Below are 19,883 nucleotides of genomic sequence, written 5' to 3'. Positions count from 1 at the left end.
AGCAAAAGACTTACGACTTGAACAGCCTACGTCTCTAGATGCTGTGCATAGCTGTGTCAGCAGAAGATGAACCCATTCCAGGACTGCACTCAAATATCCTACACGAGTAGAAGTACAAATACCAGGGGTCAAACCGTACCAAATCATCTTTAAAAGTGAAATATATAGTTTCGGAAAGCATTCTTAAAGTTAAAGTATAAAAGAAGGTAATAAATTGCTGAAATTGTACTGTAAACAAAAATTACTTCAAGTTTTTGAGATATAAATCAATGGCACAATTTACCCCATGGTATTCTTTCCAAAGGTACAACTAACCCCACACCGGGGGCAAGTTAACTGTTTATTTCAGATCCAAAGTTATTGTTGCCAGGGATGCACCGCATCCCGAAATATACAGTATATACCTGTACATGTTTTAGTTGGAGACATGTAACAATAATGTAACCTTAAAAGTTGTTTTCAAATTAGCTTGACAGCAGGTAATTGGTTCCTCTGGACCTGGAGAAGGTCACACCACCTGGAGTGATACACTGCTTTTCAATATGAACACAACACATATTGAAAAGTTATGTTAAAGATCATTGTTTTGACTGATTGAAACTTCTTCAGTATTATTAAAGGCTATTCATATGCACGGAACAAAGGTAAATCCAACATTTCTCCTACTACTTCTACAAATTGTGTATACATGACAGGAGAAATATTCCCTGTGTTCCAAATCACATACTTTTTCTTTTTACTACACTACATACTAAAGTACAGAAGAGTTTTTGGGCCACAGGAGAGACAAAAAAATCAGATAAGGAAGATTTTTTTTTCATGATGTCGAGAAATGTCAAGAATAAAGATGAATACTTCAAAATGCTTTTGGAGTTAGTGGGGCATTTATGTATTTTCAGCATACTACAATTGAGGTGCATGTATTGGGACATCCTAAATCTTTTTCTGCCGTACTAAATATGGAAGTATGGGGATTGGAACGCAGGCCCACAGGCTTCCTCGATGTTGGAAGACACTGTCCTCTGCTGGTCAGAATGGGCAGTTCGTCCGGTCATCGTGAAATGGAGTATTCAACCAACATGCAGTCATTGCTTTATTCACACCACACAGTCAAGCTTCAGCCAATGAACTGACTGAAGACCAAGTAATAGCTTAATTTGCTCTTGGTTTCATGATCAAAGTACCTACATAATGTACGGAATAAAAAATCAATAAAGGCAACAGGAACGATATCACAATCAATAAATGCATTTGGAAGGATTGTGTGATCGTTAAGATTTTGTGTTATTTACTAGATACATTTTTTGGGGAAAATTCGATCATTTCAGGCAAACGTTTGTAGAACTTAGCCAATAGGTTTGAATCATAATAATGGAAGTTGTTTTCTATGATCAAAAGTTTGAGACTTAATCACAGCTTGGGCATGCTACCTGCTGGTCTGGAGGGTCATTACTGATCAGTCTGTATCGAACCTCAAACGTCTTAAGGTTCCCCTGAGTCTGGTGTTTAGATGAAAAGGGTTTTTCTCTAGAGCCTAAATATCTCAATGGCACTTATTATTATTTTTTTTAAGATATTTTTTGGGCATTTTTATGCTTTATTGATAGTGCAGAGTGACAGAGGTGAAATGGGGCAGAGAGGGGAGTGACATGCAGAGAACGACCGTGGGCGGGAATCAAACCCGGGTCTGCTGCTGGGCCCGGGCCGGGGGGGGGACGCCCTACCAACTGAGCTAAGGGCACCCCCATCAATGGCACTTCTAATGTGCACCATCATTAATTACTCATTAATCAATAAGGGCCTTGATACATACAGACACATCACTGTTGTCCTCCCTGCATTATGGCAAAGTGCGAAGTTATGAACAATGGTGCAAGTCAATGCATTACAAAAGATGCTGGATCTAAATGTAGATTTAGGATGAGAAAAACAATCAAAGACCTTTCTCTGCTCTCCAAAAAAAGTCAGACTACCTTAATTCCCTCCCCCCCCCCCCCCACACACACATCTCCCCCCTCAATAATTTTCTCACAGTCCCTTAGGACTGTATTCATGTGTTAGCCCATTCCTAAACTACATTGCAGTCCAACCATTGTGTGGCACAAAGAGGTTGGTGGGCCCTGCAGCAGTTCTACCACCTGGTCCCCCTGTGAGCCTGCTATGCCAATGCTTGTTACACAGCATGCACTGGAATACAAATAGGCCTGGATGCCTAATGTACAACAGTCTGTTTTGCAATAAAAATGGTGCACTTTAAAAGTTATTTATTGATTGATTTTATAGTCCAACAATTACACTGTGCAACCTCTTCACACTGCAGTGTGCCCACTGCAAATTCCAATCTATAAACTAATCTACAGCATACAGGCTATATATTAGTCTGATACGGTCTATTGCACATTATTTGATTGTGTTCTCCAGTGCAAATAGTGTTTCTCCAGTAGGGGGAGATGGTGACCTAGCACTTGGTGATACAGTTATTGGATACACCGAGGATTTCTTAAATTCTTAAATGGTTTTCGTTCACATACAGTAGTTGTGTTTGATCATCTCTCACATATTTTGGTTTGTGTTGAGGTATCTAGGAAGAGTAAAGAGAATAGTCAACTGTGTGAAGTTCTGCAGTGGGTGAAAGATACATCACTTAACTTTTGTTGCTATGAAGCAAGTTTAAAGGATACTAAATAATACATTGCATCATTACACAAACTACAAGTGGATAATATCAAAGTAATTAATGATAAAAACCAAAACAGAAATAAATAAACCGGGCATGTTGAACCATGTTGTACCAAGAATGTCTCTCTTCAAATGAGTCTGGACTATAAGTAGAATGTAATATACATTAGAAATATTGTGAGTGTTGACTTATTAGATGTTGACCCCTTTCATTAATACCTCTATTCAGAGTTGTAATCGTTGAAGAGCACAATAAAGGGAGATGATACTACAAAGGAGCGGTTTTATGAATGCACTACATTACCTTCTCAGGCAACAGCAACCTTTCACTTTGAGTCTGAGACACACTAATGGGTTGTTAAATAGAAATAATGAGAATTCTGTGAACTTACCTTAATCAAAATCCATTTACAGGGGAAATAAAAGACTCGAGTCTGCAAGGTAAGTCATTCACAACAATGATTGATTTTTCTGCCGGCTGCAAAACACATTGCATGATGAAGATTATTGAACTACACTGATCCATCTAACCATCTGATTCAGACCAAATCAAAAAACGCCCATAAAGTGCTGCATCTTGTAGACGACCAACCGTCAGAGAAAATCTAACCTGATTAGAGAAGATGCAGTGAACAGGGTTGATATTTATGACATTATATTATATTTTTCAACTATTAATGCTCCCTACTGACAGTAACAACACAACTTTTAAAGCAGTACTTATTCAAAAGAGTTTGCTCCTCACTTTCTATGCATCCTTTATAATTGGAGTTTATTCCATCAATGAAAAGGTTACACTCTAATATATACATAATCATCAGTTGGCTTAATCAAAAGTTTGCCGTGAGTAAACAATAGAGGCTGCAACAGTAATGTATGCCACTACACTGAAGTCTGCGTCACAACAAAGATGAAGTAAACGTTTCGGCACATTAACTGCAGATATGAGGCTCTCATAAGGAGGGCTGTCAGCGCTGCTTTATGTTGCCCTGTCATTGCCACAGGGAAAAGATATTACCATTGCTGCGGAAGAGATCCCAAGTAATCAGTCAACATATTACGATATGTCCCTGCAACCTCACACATCATTGTTTTCATTAGTTTTACGCACGTAATGTCATCTTCATTGTCCCGACAGATGGTAAAGCAGTCAGTTGCACTGGCAGCCATTATAAAAGTTTTATTGCAGCCTCCAGACCATGGAAACAAACAACCACCAGCCTAACAGGCCAACACTGACATCCTCAAATCTTACTCAAATCCATTTGTGTGTGTCCTGTGTGTCTTTGCTGTGAATACACACAACCTTAGCCACCAAGTGTAGCCTACTTTTAAATGTATTCAACTTAACTTTTCGGCATTTCAGGCATATTACTTGATTAGTATTAACACAAAGGTCCCAAGTAGTTACCAGACCATTAACTGTCATTTTCATAGGCTATGAATCCAATTTGTCTAGATTTTTCCCCCTCTGTTCATTCAGCAAGTATTACTAAAAGGGTCAGTTTAACAGAAACATCTTTTTCCTTCAATGGATTTCAGTGCACATTTATTCACGTGTTTTGGCAGGTGCTGAAAGATCTAGGGCAAAGCACACAACAGGTTCTGTACCTCTTTATAGCCGAGGATCATAATTTTTTTTCCATCAGGGACAAAAAGTCTCAATTTGTACCCCCCTTTAAGTGAACACAGACTCTGACAAAAAGGAACAAGAATGACCTCTAGAATGGCCACATACAGGGTCATAGCTAGCATTTCAGAAATACTGAGGCCCTAACTAGAAATATAATTCTGAATTCTTAATTTGTTTATTTGGCCTTGATTTGTGGGGATCCATTTGTGCTCGAGATTGAATCCAATCATAATGTTTTGAATATGTTTAAATATTTAGACAGTAGAGAGGAGAGGGGGAGAGAGAGACAATAAAAACAAGCCCTCGGGTGTCTAGGTTGTTTTCTTTTTCGGTAGTTCATGTTTTTCATTTTTCATTTCATTTAACTTTTATTTATCCTCGAGAGACCAATTGAGGGGTGACCCTCATTTTCAATGACGTCGAGTCAAAACAAATTCAAAACAACAATACAAACAAAATATTCAATGCAAAAACATCAAATACACAACAAGTGAAGAGAAGAAAAAACAAAACGATTGAAACATTTACAGAGTGGGGAAGAGTGGCAGCAATTAAAAGGCATAAAGTACAATATAGTCTAATTAAAACAGTTACAAGTAGAGTTTGGCAGATGTGAGCCTGGAGCATGTGAGCCTGGAGCCTGTCAAGTGACTGTATTAGCCCCTTCAGACCCGCATTTTTTCTGCTGGGCAAATTTTTTTTTTTAACTGATTCAGACTACTCTTCAACTTAAAAACAGAGTGGATATTTTTTTTTTTTTCGAACTCATGTTTTTACGAGTTTTTTTTTTCATGTCCATTCCAATGGACGCCAGGACACGATGCACGTAAAATGCCATAACAACATTCAAAATAAAAGGCATATATGTCCTCAGGTATGGCCTAAACATCTGGAACTGGATGTTTTTGAGTCTGTGTAAGTTTCTGAACATGCACATCAACTTGATAGGTGTATCGCATCGAGGGTAGGCAACAGCAGTGAGGTCACCAGGAAAGCCCAGTGCCTACTAGAAGAGAGGGAAATGCTATGACGCGGTCTGAACATGCACATGAAGACAATACATGTAGGATTGTAGATAACATGACATGAAAAAGAAATCAGTTTTGCCTTCAGTAAACGATCATGGAACTTCCAACACATAACCATGCTTTTTATAGTATGCTAATTAACATTTAAAAAGGTTATTCGCCCGACTCCTGATGTCCATTGCAATGGACATCGGACTTAAAAAATCCTACAAATTAATTACGTGACATATGTTCAAAATAACTTCAAATATTATCACTTGTAATAGTTGCAATTATACTGAGAGCACGTTTGTTTGGCTAGCATGAACATAAATGTAGATTTTAGATTGAAAATGGGCAGTTACTCTTCCCTCTCTGGATCGGCTCAGCCATCCAATTGTCTTGTCAGATGTCTGTCACTCTCTCAGAGCATGCTCAAAGTCATTACATGATTTTGATTGGATAATCAGGATCCAATCAGTAACCAGCAGTGCTGACATCATCCAATTACAGAGTAGGCTATTTATTGGTTTAGAGAAAGAAATATGTATGTCATGTCCATTCCAATGGATGCAGGGTCTGAAGGGGTTAGAGCAGAAATAGCAGCTGCGACAGCATTATATCTGCATTTCTTCACAAACGTATCCTTTAAAATTCCCACTTTAGTAGCAGTAACCAGCTGTCAATCAATACCAATTACTCAACAATTACCAGGGTGAGAATAGTGAACTTTGTTTTCTGACGTGTCCTCTTTTGTTGGTTTCTAACTCTGACAAAGGATTGCATTGCCAGTATATTTGATGGTGAAGTATTATGTTCATGGAACTAACTAAGAGGAATTGTAGATATCATGTGATAAAATACTAAGTTCAGAATTTAAATCTTTGAGAATAACCAAAAGGATCTACAGCAGCAGCAGATCAGTTCATGACAGTGTTAGAGTCTAGTCTTTTCAGAGACACACACAATTAAATCTGAAGGAACTATGGCTCTGACCTTGTGTTGATTTGGTACAATAGATATCCCTCATCTGCATGCTTAGAAAAGACTCAATAACAGTCAATTATGACCATAACCCTATCATGCCAGCATTCTCTGCATGTGACCGTGAGCTCAATTTTACTCTCATGAACCAATCATTACAACCTATGCTGGATGAGTTAAATGACATCTGAGATCATTTATCTATTAACATTATCTATCACAATCTACCAAACTCTAACTGTAACTGTTTTAGTTAGGCCATATTGTACTTTTACTAATTTAGTTGTATTTCCAGCCACTCTACACCTGTCTAAAATGTTTCTCTTATTTGATGTATTTGCATTGTATATTGTTTTTTTTGTTTCTCGACATCATTGCAAATGAGGGTCTCCCCTCAATGATATCTCGAGTATAAATAAAGGTTAAATAAATAGAAAATATTAATTCTAACTGTAGGTACTCTGAAGAACATATGACTTATGTGTAAAGTTACGCAGAAATAGCTGAGCGTCAAATATTGGCGTGGTGAATATAAACATAAAAAAACATTCTCTCTGGACATCGTATACCCCACCTTTGAATTGAGATTGTTTTGTTGTTGCTGTTGTTTGTATTTGATTTTTTTAAATTATTACACAAAAGAAAATTCAGTTGCTAACTTGCATCCATTATTGAAATGATCAAAAGAAAACATTGTATATCATAAGTCAGTTGCACAGAAGGTTCTCATTTGGTCTAAAAATATCAAAACAGTGTTGTGTGCGAATCAAATACAATATATAACATTGTGTATTGCATTGTGATAACAACATGTAAAACAGTAGAGTGCTTATGTATTGGATGTCTACTTATACTAAAAGCTCAACAATACAACAAAGGAAGTATATTCAGTTTGTGACATCATACCTGCCCCGCCAATGCTAACATGGTTAACATCTTTGCTTGATCTATACCATATACCAATAATCTACCCTAATAACCCTATCACAGTCAAAACATCAGTCACATCCATTTGGGGCCCTTGAGTGTTTTTATGTTCTTCCTTTGTTTGGCTTTTCCTTCAGATTCTAAAGATAGTTAGGTGAGTATCCAATTTGTCCACATAAATGTAGTGTTGTCTGTATGTGCCGGCCCTGTGATAGTCTGCTTTAGGCCTTAACTCTACCTCTCCCAATGTGGGCAGAGACAGTCCATGTTAACAGAATTTAATTTGCCTTATGATTGTATAATATTTGAATTTTCAATACATGCTTTCTGCCTGCTGAACTTTGTCCCAGTAAACCTAACAGCCCCAAAGTGTTTTTGCTAAACTTGCATTTTAGGACAACATCTGCTGAAAAGTTGTTGTTTAGCCTTGAAGAAGAAACTGCCTAATAAGATTTTGGCACATACAGAGGTATGATACATTCATGTGCACAATAGTTGAGAGTTGATGGGGAGTGAAAAACTCCCCATATTCTGTTATCAGACATTGAAAACATAACACCAGCTGAGATGAATTTCTGGGAATATCTACCTAATTAAAAACATTTCTGCTTTCGCCAGCAAAACAAGGGCTGGACACACAAACCCAGTGTATACGCCTACACATTTTTTGGACCATATAACCTCTGCTATTTCTGTTCAATCTTTGTCTCAATCCATGTATGCTTAACAATGTAAGACTTGTGATGCATTGATTGTTTGACCCTTGTATGCTGTTACAAGTAAATATTCATTCTGCTTTTGAAGAAGCTTGACTCAGTTCTCATTATTACAAACACTTGGGGTTTTAATAATTCTAATAACAGTCCATCTTACCCATTATCCAGTTGAGGATACGCTGGTAGACTAAAGATTTATATACAGTATAGATGAATGAATCAATGGTTCAGTAGAGCGACTCGCTTGGAATGATAACCAGTGAGTTACTGTATCAGCTAACCATAGACCCACTGTAGACACAGAATCACTGGTTTAAACAATTGAAGTGAAACTAAACAGACACTACATCACATTTAAAGTAATTGACGGTACAGTCATTCCTCATTAAATACACATTTCCTTCGGTCACCAAGGCACTGTCAGCAAAAGAAGCATTCAATAAAAATGCTTTAGAATTCTAAGTGAGTGGGGCTTTGGGATAAAATCAAATCCAAGACCTTGACCTATGGGCTTACTGTGCATGTTAGCAGGCAATGAGATGTTACACTTTTCTGACTGCCTTGTTAACTAAGAGCCACCAGGGAGGAAAAAGCTAGGTGTTAAACTGCGAGAAAAGACCCCTCATGTCCAAACGGGGGAAATAGAAATGACCTTCTGGGCAGTAAGCAGCGGTGGTGTGTGGTAAAGGTCAGACTCAAAGGAGCAGGAAAGTGGAACAGCTAAGACAGACATGGGGAAAGTGAAAGCCACCGGCACAGAATGAGACCCACGAGAAAAAAACAGGCATTATGTCAAGCAAAGAGAAATGTAACGGGTAGCTGAGAGAAAATGACAAGCACACGAGAAGGCATAGAAAGCAACAGGGACCCATAGATCAGATAAGAAGCAGAAAAAACAAGAGCCCCTTAATGGATCACTTCAGAATTATATTTCAAGGAGAAACACACAGTGATGCTGAAGGGACGAGAGACAGAACAAAGGACAAAGTATTTGGAGACAAACACAAATTACAGATCAAAATCGACAAAATCGTGCACAGAGGAGATTAAAGTGGAGGGTGAAAAACAAACGAGAGAGAGAGAGAGAGAGAGAGAGAGAGAGAGAGAATTGGCAGAAACCGTGGCTGAATTAAAAAGAGATAACGTTGAAGTTGCCGGGAAAATACAAAGACACATTTCTCACTGGACGTTGTTCAATTTTGCATTATTGCTTCGCGAGGATTACCATTGTTGGAATTCTCTGTACAAACAAAGTCTCCCAGAAACATTGTCAGCTTTTGGAAAGAAGAAAATAGACTAAATAAATTGGTCGTTGAGAATTACCATATCATTATTATTATTTTAAAGCACCCCAGTGTATCTTGTGTTGTAATCCTTAAGTGAACAAAATGATCAAAAAGAGTCACTCGCCACATGGTGATACTCTTTCAAGAACTTGCCACCCGAGTGTGTCCCGGGTTAAATGTTTAAAGATAGTGTCTGAACAGATGGCTCCCTCTGTTACCTCACAATTGTGCTCTCTATTCAGCTGTGTCGTGCCTGCTGCTGTGATACATATTACTATATAATGATACATTAGGTTAAACTCTTTCTTTCAAAGCTACTGTATTTGTGCTGTCCTTTATTTTCATCATGTAGGCAATGCGAGTATCCCATCCAACAAAAAAAAATCAGATATACTGCAATTTGTTCTAAATTAAAACACGACTGGTAATGCAGATCTGCTATCTGCAGTCAAATAAATACCTGCATTTTTTGAAGCATGTGTGGCAAATGTTTTCTTCTGAAAAATGTCAATACATGTCAATACATCCTACATCCTTCTTTATTGGAAGGAGCTACCATTTTCCATGTGTGTTTCCTTTGACAGTTTAGCTTTCAATGACAGGACTTGGTTGGCAGAAATGAGACTGGATCCGCACGTGGACTCCAGATGTCTCTAGATGGATCAAGTTAACACAGGTAAGAGGGCAGCCATAGCTACTCAGGTGTTCTATTTGTTTGACAATTTTGCACAATAATTATGGGAGATTAGTTTTAAGCAGTGTTCATTTTGGCATTCACAAGGCACATCATTAGGAAAGGGTGGGAAATGTGAGCAATTGATTCTATGGTCAGATTTTTTTCAGAGTCACCCATGTCTTTCTTTATAGTGTTTTCAATTTTGAAAGACCAATTATTGCACAGTGAGCCATGTGAGTTTAGAGACACTCTCTTGTTATTTATGAAACAGTCTTCACAGTAAAGTGACGTTGCTTTTCAATTATCTCCCTTGAAGAGCTAATTCATGTAATCCCTTTGTGTATATCTAAAATTCATATCCAACGGCTGTTTTTCAGTCTCCCCATGAATCACATATCTCACCAGTGTCTGAAAGGGATGAAAGCCTCTATTACTAGATAAACCGTTGGTGTTTTTCTCTAGAGTCAAGTAAGAGAACCATTATCTTAATTTCTTTAAACATCATTTTATTGTCAAAAGTAGATTTCTGCTTTTATGAATTCAAGGCAGACTTTTTAATGAATTGTTATTTCTTATGTTTGATCATTATGGCAAATCTGTCTGAGTTACACTACATGTTTCAGCACTTTCCAGCACGCTGTGCATCATATCCGTAGGGATTATGCAAACTGCTGACCAAAGATGTAATATAAATGTCAACACATATTGATACTCTATACAGTATATAATATTGTTTGTACTAATAATAGGTCAGCTTGTGGATTTAAAGACTGCATCAGTGGTTTTGCCTCTTTTGGGTCATTAACTACAAATCGCATATTCTTTATATCGCTGTCAACCGCTTCCCAAAGCATGACCCACGTTTCTAGATTGAATTCATACCTGCCAGCCAGCCATTAGTTAATTTCAATATTAAAAAATAGTCATTTTGATTTAAATAGGCAATCCACCACAATAAACAACATATTGACTTTATGGTGTGAAAACAAGTTGAAGAAATAGTTATAGAGACTTTTTAAAAGCATACCCAAGAGTTGGCTGCTGCCCCTGCAGCCTTTTATAATATATTTTCATATTACAACAACGCACTGTTTGTCACTTGATTTCCTTGACGTCATGACTCATTGCTGCCGTGCATTAATGTGGTGACGTGGGGACGAGCGAGGGGACTGCTAACTGCAGTAACTGACAGGAAGTTAGCTAAAAGAACCATTCTGCTTATAGCACCTTTAAGTGAGAGTTACTTGTGCAACTGTTGCAGTTCTGTAACTTGGCATTCATATGTGGCTGACTTCTTTGCTGTTTTTCTTCAGTTTCTTATTTGATCTGTATTGCTGCGGTAAAAAATATCCCTGGTGCCCTCATTAAAATTAAAATTAAAATTAAAAATAATTTGGAGAAAAAAAGAAGAAGAAAAAAAAGCTAGCAGATGAACATGCATAATAAAACTGCACTAAAAATTGCACTGGATTTCATCACATTTTCCCCCAAAATGTCAACATGCAATTAAGGCAGTATTATATCTTTTAAAAATCAATATACTCTTGCTTGGAGTATGCTAACGGCACTGCAAAAATGCTTAGGGGTGCTGACCACCACAGGAGTTCTTTTATGAGTTATGCTGAGCTCATGAGAATGTCAAAACGAGTATTCAAAAAGTGATGCTCTATCAGACAGCACTCATTAGCATTATACTGTTAGCCCTTCCCTCTGCATCTCAACAATTTAGCTGAAGCTAGTCATACACACTCATTTAAATAGCTAATCTGGTACCTGATTCAAGTCACTTGAGTGCCGTTGTCAGCACTGTTATTCCTCTGAGTTTGACAGTAGAGCTCGTCTTATAAAAAGCCTGAGGCTGTTCCATGCCTGGGTGGAATGATTCAATGCTGCTGTCCCAAGCCATGACAAGTAAAAATGTCCACACATTTAGACTCTTCCATGGTTTATTCAGTAAGCACCTACTTCACAGCAGAGGAATGCTGTTGATTTTTTTTTATCTAGCAGATGAAAGGACAATGATATCTCTGTGGGTGTGGAAGTTCATCATACTACGTTCTTCTTCTTGACACACTGTCACAGTGTTTGACACTCGTCTTCAGGTCAGGATATGGATATGAATATAAAGCAAACTAGTGCAGGAGTGGTTTCCAGTGAAAGCAAAATGCGCCTCAATAGCATTTTTGCAGGTGGCATGAGTTAATATACAGTACTAAGACCCCTACTGCATTTCATCAACATATAAAATACCTTAAAGTGGCTATAATCAATATTTTTATATGAATAATAAAACAACCTGTATCTCTTCTGTTTTGGTTGTCTGCTTTTTTGGCCACAGCAGGCAACCATTTTCAGCAGAAAAGCTTTAATAACCCAATTTAACTCACCTCTGCAGAACCAAACAGCAGCAAGTGAACAACGTGAAGCATTTAGCAGTTAAAGCAATATATTATCCTCTGCAGCTAGTGGAGACCAACACCGTGCTAAAAGGAGAGTAAATATTATTGGACTTAATTGGATGCATATGTAGCCATATACCCACACTTTGCTTGTCAACTGGTGTTAATAATCTCTGTGTTGTGTTAACAGCTTGTTCCCACTGCCCTTGCTGCATTTCTGTCTACATCTGAAATGCCTCTCAGGAGAAACTTTTTTATTTATTTTTTTATTTTTTTAAATGTATTACAGTGAACCAACGTTGGGAAGATCATTTAACTGTTCCATTGCTGTAATCCAGAAAGTAATGGAAGAAATCGCTACAACTATCAAATGCCATTGTGTCAAATGCCAACTATTTGGAATCACAGCTGTAATCATAGCAAAACACATACAAGGGTAGGCTTTGAAATACAGTGACTTCAAATCCTTTCATTACTATGAGAAGTTATTGGAGATTCTCTCATTTGCAATTGAGAGAATCTTTAGGCCTCCTCTCAAGATTTAGATATGATTATGACATACTTGAATTATTTAAACTTTTTGCGCTTTGATGTCTCATCATATCAAACTCCTCTCAACATCATTCTGGCAATAAAGGGAGTTTGACAGTAAAGGTGACCTGAAGGCTATTTGTTCTCCCAGTGAAGTCAGATAAAAGCTCTACGTATATACGTAGGATGAAGGTGACCTAGCCTTGGGCCAAATGATCTGTGTGTGTCCCAGAAGTGATTGTTATCCAGCAGTGAGAGGAACCTGTGGTTGAACTAGCATTTCATATGCATTTTTAAACTGTGTCACAAAGCAGAGAAATAGCTAAAATCAGACCTACAAATGTACATTCTTCAAGAGAAATATCTTGCATATACTACCTTGACCAATCTCTGCCATTGTGCTTGGTGATGCTGCCGATAGGGAATGGAGCAGCCAGATTCCATAATGATACAACACTCTGTTGTGGCATGCCATTATGACTGCATCCTTTGTTTTACAATGTTTTATCGCAAATAGAACTTTCATGCTGTTCTTGCACAGCTGTTGTATATGAGTATCTGTCAAAAAAGGAATGCAAGCATAGAAGTATGCTATAAGTTCAATCAGTTCCTTACTTTTTTCATGTACCAACCCCTTAGGACTATCGGTAGTGGGAAAACAGGAGGCAAAGACAAAGTGTTGCCTAAAGGCAAAGCCAAGCCTCCCTGAGAAAAGAACAATGGAACACACACTTTCCTATATGGATTTTTCTCATGCTCGTGGCTTGGTAACATATAATGTGGACGGGCTGGGGATGATATGGCATGCTTCATTAGCTTGGAAGACGGGGATGGCTCTTTGAAGACCATGACTGTGTGAACCATCTCCCCGAGGCTCTGAAGAATAAAACACCATGCCATTGCCTTAATAAGTTGTTGTTCATTTAAAGGTGTGTTCTAGTATGACAGCCATTGCAAAATGTTCTAAATTTCCTATGAATGATCTCTTAAGCACAATACTGAGTTGAGCGCCTCACAATTTTGATAGTGCTACTGTGGTGTGATTCACTTTCTTCCAGCCAGATGTATCCGTGCGATCAAAAGTTTTTGGTGTGAGTGTGTCATTCACGTAAGCAGGGGAAATGATGAGATGACATTTTGAGTTGCAGACTCAATGCCTGACATGCATTAAAACTCTTTCTTCCCCCTCTCTGCATATGTTTCTTGCTCTTTCCAAGCCTGGGCTGTTGGAGCACGATAAGGAGGCTTGTAGCAGAAGAGTAATGATTTTCCTCCATCTCAGATGTTCCTTGTCTTTTATGGGTGGCCCTTAAAAATGTCACTGCAGCCCAAGACTCTCTCAGTCATTTCAATCCACAGCGTATGGATTATTTTATGGAGAGAAGTCTTGCTTCCCTCATCCTGCTCCACAATGGTATGGGAAAAGTGAATTGACATTGAGTGAGGGGGGTAGGGTGGGGTGGGGGACTCACTTTCAGATAACGCCCATGCTGTTCGATTGAACCCTGTCCCAACACTGTTCCTTGTCCCGTGTGCTCTGTCACCAGTAGTGTGATCATTTTAGTCTTTTGTGCAATATTGAAGTGCTCAATATGCACCTTAGAAAATTTGCAATACATTGTATGTTTCTTCCCTATGCTCTTGTAAATGCAAACTTTGATAAAGAGACAGAGAGAAGCAGTTTGGGGACAAGGCTCAGAAAGTCAAAGATGAGACAGACAATGCAGTGATTAGGTTTATAATTTCTTGCTAAATGGCCTGGAGAGGGTGGTGTAATTTGGTTCATTTCTTTGTTGTCACTGCCGTTAAGTTGTGTTAATTAAGACCACTCTGCCTGCAGGTACAGTCGTTATCTGTAACCTTGAATGTCAATATAAAATGGTAAACATGTCATTGCAAGGTACAAACAATGGAAGGGAAGATCAGTGCAGGCTGGATGTTGAGTCGTCCATAACTGTGTGTATGGCAGTTCCACATCTCTAAATAGTAAATATCTTAAACCCCACAGCAGCTGGTGATGAGAGATCATGTTAAGGGTTCAGTTGTTTGCTCAGGGATATTTGCTCAGGACACATGTCTGTCGATGGGCATTGATTGTTGCACGATTAAACCTGGAACCTTCAGACTATGACACTGTCTACCCACAAGGCTTATAAATAATTTGTGTGGGAATGGCAGCAGTAGAAAATAGGATTGGTAAAAGGTACCGTGAATTTTTTTTTTTTAGCGGCAATCTTCCTCTGCCTCTTGAATAATCTTTAACAATGATTTATTTGGGAAATATACGTGATAACCTTATAAAGGCAGGGTCTTTCATATCTGTTTTCCACCAGCGCGCCACAAACCAGGTTCAAGTTGATGGTTCAGTGCCGGTTTGCCGTTGGTTCAATTTGAAAACCTATTAAGAACCAATTTGCTTTTCCACGGGCTAGAGAGCCACGCCATAACGTCATTGTATACGTCTGTATATGTTGTCGCTCTCCCAGCTAACACAAGCGATAACTTTAAAGGTTCAGTAAGCGGAATGGTCTGTTTAGCTAACTTCTTGTCAGTGACTGCAGTTAGCAGTCTCCTCCCTCGTCCCCACGTCACCACATTGATGCACTGCGGTATTCAAGCAGCGAGTTATCTAGCATCATCTCAGATCCATAAGTGTGATAAAACATGATGAAAACCATCAAAACAGACATTGGGAAGGATTTTTACCTGCTCCGCCATTGTAGGGGCATACACATTCACTCATCTGTCCCTCTGCACGTGCAACGGCAGTGAGACGGGTGCCGGTTTGTAGCGTTCTCTCTTCTGATTGGTTATCAGTAGTGGGATCCCCAAAAAGTTTATTTGCCGATTACATGCAGAGCGAGTGACTGAAAGATAGGCTTTATGAAACGTGCACACTATATACGTGATCACTGTATGAATAAAGAGCGATTTAATACTTATATTAACATAAATAAATCGCTTACTTCACCTTTAAGCAAAACAACAACAACACTGGGGGATACATTCTTTTACAAGCGCTTGTTGTGACTTTGCTTTGCCAGAATACACAGCCTGGTCGAGCATATTTGTGCTGCTTGATTCCCTCGTTATGTTAATTTTGCTTCGCTCATTGGTTGTCTGTCTGTCCTCTTCCAGGTTTCCCTGGTGGAGACGAGAGGGTGTGGATCAGGTCCCTCCTCTGGTAGCATCTGAAGTCCTCCTGCATCCACACTATTCATATTTTACTTTAGTGTTACCATGTAAACATCTGGTCAATGATCCGACTCCTTTGTGATTTTCATATGACATCTATTGCAGGATGTCCGTCCTGGGAGAGGGATCCCTTCCTCTGTCAACTCTCCCTGAGATTTCTCAATCTTTTAATCCCGATAAAGGGTTTTTACTGGTAGTTTTTTCTCAGCCGAGCTAAGGGTCTAAGGGCATGGTGTCATACTGTATGGAATGTAAAGCCCACTGAAGTAAATAAAACTGATTTTATTTTATTTGAGTTGAATACATCAACATCTGTAACAAAGGCAAGAAGGTATACCAAAACTAATCCTTAATTTATAATCAAATCACATGGCTAGGTTTGGATATACCAAGTTCTTTTGAGCCATTTATTGAAAAGCTCATTGCTGTATCTCACCCGCCTGTCTTATTTCTACAGTGGATGTGAAGTTTGACAAGCCTGCGATTATCATACAAGTCACAGCAATCATTTAATTCAGCAGCGTGGTGAATGATAAAACTAGCATTGTAAATGAATCTTCAAAGGGCTAATAAACCATTCATTTTCCACATCAGAGTCAGAACAACTTTGACTCACCAAGCACAATGGGCACACAATGGGCACACAGGCAAATATACATGGTTGATTGGCACCAATAACATTTGAGGACACAATACTCACACACCAAGTCCTACAGAAAAGAAAAAAAACACTCCTGTGAAGATTGTGTGGTGTAGACACAGTGTGCTTTTAAAAAGAAGATAATATATTCTACAGCCAAATAACGACTTCAAGGATGTGTCATTGCGGAATCTATTAATCTCAGACGCCTACATTTATTAGATCTTGTTAGATTACATGTGAAGATCAAAGAAAATCTTCTGAACGTAAAAAAACTTGCCTTAAAATTTCTGGCCTTGTTATTGTCAACAACAGGCAACCTTTCAAAGCTGTATAATTAACGCTGTAAACGTCTATGGGGCATGGGGATTGAGCATGGAAGCTGTTAAGAAGAAAGATTAGCAGTGGAGGGATGATACTGCACTGATCTATCCACCAGTGATACGAAAACCTTTTCATTGATGGATATCGTGCTGTCCTAGCCTGGCATTCCCAGACCTGCCACTAGGCGCTGGCAAATTAAATTTGCTGCGCGTGTTGGTCTGGACACGCTCCGTTGAAGCTTTATCAAGAAGACCAGAAATCTGGGCTCACGTTTCAATTGGTTCTATCTAATATGGGCACGCCAGAGCCCTTTATATGGTACTCTGGGGAGGACGTAACCGGATGACGACAGAGACGTGCATGCGACGTCGAAGCCGTGATAGTAAACATCAGAGATGGCTGCGGATATGTTGTGTGAGTTTGAGACTGCTTTGGCCTCCACCCTTAATGATTTGGAAGACGGCACTCAAATCTTTCATTAGCAAGTAAGTGGAATGTTCTATTTTGCCGACCGACAACGGCAAACGTTTAATTTAACAGTTTAACAGCTGTTCGCTAAACGAAAGGGGCTTACGTCGCCTTGTGCATCGCTCTGATTGGTTGTAGTGCTATCCAACTGCGTGCAGTGGCATTTGAAATGCACGAGTAGGAGCCGCCCCTTGAGTTGGAAATTACAATTGATCGTCGCCAGACCCTCTATCGTTCAAGATATCAGGGTCTGGATTTCCAGGCCAGTGCTGTCCTGCTTTAAGCGATGAAAAAATCCTTACAGCTTAAAAGATGTTCATGTTTGAGGTAAGATAGTTTGTATTAGCCACACGAGAAGCATGGATCTGGGCATGTCAGTGTTGATCTCTCTGATAATCAGTTAATCCACAATTTTGTTTCTGACTATATGTATCTTGACAAATATTGGATTAGTTACCATGACATTCTTTTAAATAACTTCAAGCAAAAAAAGAGTATAGAGATAGAGAGCTGAAATAGAAGTACACAATATCGGTTGAGTAAAATGTGGCTACACCAAGATAGTTCATTACAACACGTATTCAGAAAATAAGTCCCGGAATGCATGGGTATTGTCAGATTGGTAATACATATCAGTTGAAGAGACTGAGCAGGATTTTGTCATTGGCCAGAAGTCTGTTATAATGCAGATGGTTTCATCATTGTCCATCCTCACGTTGCCAGTGAGTCTCTCAGAGGGTCCCATAGTTCATTGATCCTGATAGGAGGATGGTAAGGGTGGATGTCTTTGAACTGATCTGTAAGAAGATTTTTTTTTCATAACCAAAGCTAGCTGTGGGGTAAACCTGCATATGACTGAATACATCTTTATATAGCACCTGCTACTTTCTTTCTTCCGACCCAGAATGATCACAATCACATTGAAGAATAAGAGAACTGAGGTAGCTTTTTATCTTAAAGGTATCTTTGAGAATATACCACATGCTCACAATGCTGATAAAATAAATGTAGCTTATCGCATGTCATCACACAAAGGATTTACAGGATAGGCAGAGTGGGATTTTGTAGCTGTCAGAATCTCCCATATTGCCCATATAAACTGTCATTTAGTGCCTGCGAAAAGAGGTAAAAGATCCACATGGTTGGTTATGTTTATCTTAAAACAAAAGTCACAGAGTAACCAAAGGTGATTTCTCCTTTGTGTATTTCATCCTCTCATTTACCATGCGTGGACATCTGTTTCCTCTTGGTAGACACTCTTTGATGCAGAGCCACTCCTCAGAATCCACACCTGTTTGTCTCCACCACAATGTAGCACCATGGACGCCAATTGTTTTATAGGTTGGTACAAACAAGTCATTTGATTTAGGTGACCCGCAGATAATAGTGTATTGTTACTAAGCCAGCCTATGTTTTAAACTCTAGTGCAGTAGCATCGTCATTCTTCACCCTTACTAACAAAATAAGTGAATGAGTTGCTGCGCCATGTAGGTCTGTCTGTCAGTATTTACTGCACTTTGCACTGTGAACTATTGTTTGGCAAAATAGATAGAAATACATTCTGAATGAATGAAATGAATGGAAAATGTGCAATGCGTATTGAAATCTTTGCTCTTTGAGCCTTTGGGACATATTGTAGTAGTGTATGTAACATTGGCATCTGGTATCAACTTAGAGACACATCATGGCTCTCTCCTAATCCCCATTTGCCACAGTTAGTGTACTCACTCACACATGACGTTTGAATTCAAAAGATGAACGTATTATTTCTGTTAAGAATCGTCGGCAGACATAAATGTTATGGATTTTGTATCAGGAAGTCAAAACTGAACTAATTGGATTAACCCGAGGCCTACAGGAAGCCTGCGGCCTGAAGCTGGTAGAAAAGTTCCTGTCCAACATGTCCTTGTGTTCTTCTTTCCTTGTTGAGCAGTCCTTTGCTGTTCTGTATTCCTTTTCTGTCATGAGCTCCATGAACGTGTCTCCCTTGCCTGAGCTCTTTGGTAAACCAAGGCTGGTTGCTGTAGCACACATGAATGCAAAATAGCTCTCAGAAACCACAGGCGCTTCCAACCATACCTTATTTTTTATACTGCAATGAATTCTATACTGCAAAGTGTTGGTATACAATTATACATTATACAGATATTCATGTGTTGGAAACATTTGCATGTGTTGGGCAAATGTAGGATCAATGCATGAATTGAGTGTGTCGGATGTGGTATTCACCTCTAAATGTCTACATGTCTTGTACATTTTAACTAAGTGTGACCATCTGAATTTTCTTATATATGCATATACATCTAGACAGTATATTTATTCACAATAATTTACCAAATACTAAAAACACAAATAACAGAATAGAAAGACATTTAAGAAAGCTTGCCTAAAACTGATGTGTAGTCCTATGTAGTTTAG

This window comes from Ammodytes marinus (assembly GCF_949987685.1).
Source record: "Ammodytes marinus genome assembly, chromosome: 21".
In the NCBI taxonomy this organism is placed as follows: domain Eukaryota; kingdom Metazoa; phylum Chordata; class Actinopteri; order Uranoscopiformes; family Ammodytidae; genus Ammodytes; species Ammodytes marinus.
The sequence above is the reverse complement of the archived record's forward strand: the minus strand, read 5'-3'. Positions refer to the sequence as shown.